A 3,346-nucleotide genomic window follows, 5' to 3' on the forward strand; every position below is an offset into this window, starting at 1 on the left:
AGAAAAATTAATGTAGGTAATATTCTTTAATATTTTAGTTTATATTAACTTATATCTTTTTAATATATTTTTTTTCAAATGGTAACCTTTAAAACAATCACATTTTAATTAAATTAAAAAATTAACTATTTTAGATTTATGAAATTAATTATTCAAAATATTTCATTAGTATGTTTTTCATTTTTCGGACATGTTGTTTCATAGATCTATTTAATTTTTTTTTTTAATCTCTATGCAAAGGAGTTCATATCTATTAATATATAACAATTTTTCACACGTTGCATGAATTGAGTGATTAAAAATATTAATGTTTAAACCAATTACAAAACATAAATATATAAAATTTAGAGTTGTTAAAATTTATTTGCATATTCTTAATTTTTTTATTTAAATGAAATTTTTTTAGCATATTTTAACAAATTTTAAAAAATAAATAAGTAGGAAAGAAAGAAAACAGACTAATGGTATGCACCATTAATTCAACATCAATTTCTGGTATCCATAAAGAAGGAAAGAAAATTAATGGTCCAAAATGAGACATTGCCGTTAATTCCTCCTCAAAATTCACATAAATAGATACACAAACTTCTTATGAGTAAATAAATGATCACAAAATAATCACGTATAGTTATAAAATTATTGCACACATATCATGTTAAAGAAAGTCAAAGCAACAACTAAACCTTTTTTTAAAGAAAAGAAAGCCAAAGCACAACCAAACCTTTATGAGGAGGATTGTGTATTTTTCCTAATATAATGTTAATAAATCAATAAAAATATTTGCTAACTCTGAGTTGTGAGGAAGATTGCGATTATACTGTTTAGATTTACTTCTACTATAACACCAACTATAAAGAAAAGCCTTCCATCAATGCTTAAGCTGTCTAGGTTTCGCTGAAGGTACAATCCCACAATTTGATTCATAATGACATCAACACCTGCAGCAATATAGGCAGTGACAACGGAAATAGATGCTTCTATTGTTGCACAAATTAATTACAAAATTTAGAAAATAATATACCTTTTGCTCCTGTTTCTTCTTTTAATCGTGCAACAGAGTCTTCTATCTTATAATTGACGACAACATCAACTCCAAGATCCTTACAGGCATATAGTCTTTCTTTCCTGCCGGAAATTCAACACTTGATTTAGACAAATCTGTTCAAACTAACTATATTGTTTGTTCTAATATGGTCAATACTGTCCTCTTGAAATGCAAAGCAATTAGAGTTTGTAAACAGACTACTACCCAAAAGAAAAGGTATTATTATGTTCACTTAACAATTTTGTATTATAGTGATAAAGGTAGCTTCACAAAAGAAAACTCATGCATTTATAAATATGAAAAAAAGAAAGCTATTAGATCACAATTTCTGATTGAGCAATAACGTATTTTCTTTCGTTATCCTTTTTCAATTTTAATTTCAGAATTATACACATGTTTAAGTTAGAACTGAGTATAGGACTTAATTACATTGGAACAATATCATTAATCAGAACAACATAAAATGCTTTACTTACAATATACTCGTTTAAAAATGTTTATTAAAGCAAATCAATCGAAGACCTTAAAAAATACCAATATTGTTGTCTATTGCAATGCTTTACTTACAATGATAACTATGCAGAAATGGAATAAATCAAGATACTTCTATTTAAACTCACACATGCATTTAGTTATTAACTTGTTAGTTACAAAGCTTCTATTTTATTCGAACACTACAAAATGGACAATTAAGATCGCATTTTGTCATCATCTATGTATATATTTTAAGAGAAATTAAACCAACTTTTCTATCATCATCAGTCACTACTATTTAAAATGATGGATAATTTTAAAAAATGAAACATAGAAGAATTGAAAATCGATGAAAAGAGTTTGTATGTATTCTATCAATTAATCCTCTAAAATCAGCATTAATCCATGTAATGATTAAAATGTTATACTATGCAAATCATAATACAATGTTTCTGTAGTTATGATGTCTTTGAAACTACCATAATAAAAGCAATTCACTATTAATTACTATTTCGGCCATGGATTCCATACTCCTACAAAATTGTAGGTTAATCATTAACCATCATAAAAATAATTACAAAATATACCTTTTTTTTTTGGAAAATTGACTAATTAAATTTGAATCCCTTTAACTTTTGTTATTTACAATTTTTTCCTTTTTCTTTTAGTTTCAGATTCAAAAGAGAAGAGAGATCTGCTAGGGTTTACAGATTGAAAAACCTAACTCTGCCCTCCCCTTTCTCACCAAAGCCTATTGCTATGCCCTCCAATCTCAGTTCGCTGCAATAGCCCGGACGCAAAATTCTCTTGCCGCATCACTCAGTGAGCTCTCACATTCACCGTACTATTCTCAATTTCACTGTATCCTTTTTGTTTTCGCGTGTTTGATGTTGCTTCCTGTTCGTTTAGGTTTCATCCCTGCGTCCGCCGCCGCCGCGCAAGACTCTGCCTAAATGCTTGGAGGTTAGTTAATCATTATGCCTTTTCAATTCACAGTTGACCAGTATATTTATTTTTATGTTGATATGTGATTTTACTCTATGGTATTCCTGTGAAATTTTTTGATGAATTTTCAAGTGGGTTACCACCGTCTTATGTTTCAAGTGGGTTACTCTATGGTATTGCTATTAGAGGCTGTTGTTTCTTTCTTTTTTGTGTCACGAATTTCAGCGGCTAGATGCGAATCAGAGAAACTATACGGAAATAAAGTTGCACCTTGGTAACAGCTATAACTTTAGAACTAGTGGTAATAACTCATTCCAAAGTGCTTGTTCCAAGTTGCACCCTTACTAACCACTATTGCTTTCTATTGGCATCAAAGTGCTCTTAAACTTGCAGTCTTCTATCATAGTTAATCGGCAATTGGAATAAGGCATTGCAGCTTAAAGTTTATATATATCCAAACACACCAAGGCATTCTATCAAACAGTTAAGGTGCAATTAAGAAACAACTTTAAGATGAGAAATTGAGAATAGAGAAATGAAAAAGACAATTCAGTTTAGAATGTTATGTTACTGGGATTACCTGAGAATTTCAATAGATTCCTATGGCAAATATGAGGATCCAGAGGAGCCTGTGGGTTGGGTCTGCTACTTCACCGTCAACGAAGAGGAACGGAGGCACCAAAGCGCGACATCAGCGACGGTAACCTGGCGGCTTTGGACAAGGCAACGATAACCCAGCAACGGCGGAGCTATCACTCCGGCAACGACGGGATCTTCGAGCTCAACGGCAGCGAAGAGGAACGGGTGGAACGAAGCAGAAGGGGGAATTGCACTACCTACTTTTTTTGGTGGAATTGCACTACTTACTTTTTTTGTTTTGTT

Source organism: Arachis duranensis, chromosome 8, assembly GCF_000817695.3.
Source record: "Arachis duranensis cultivar V14167 chromosome 8, aradu.V14167.gnm2.J7QH, whole genome shotgun sequence".
Taxonomy (NCBI): domain Eukaryota; kingdom Viridiplantae; phylum Streptophyta; class Magnoliopsida; order Fabales; family Fabaceae; genus Arachis; species Arachis duranensis.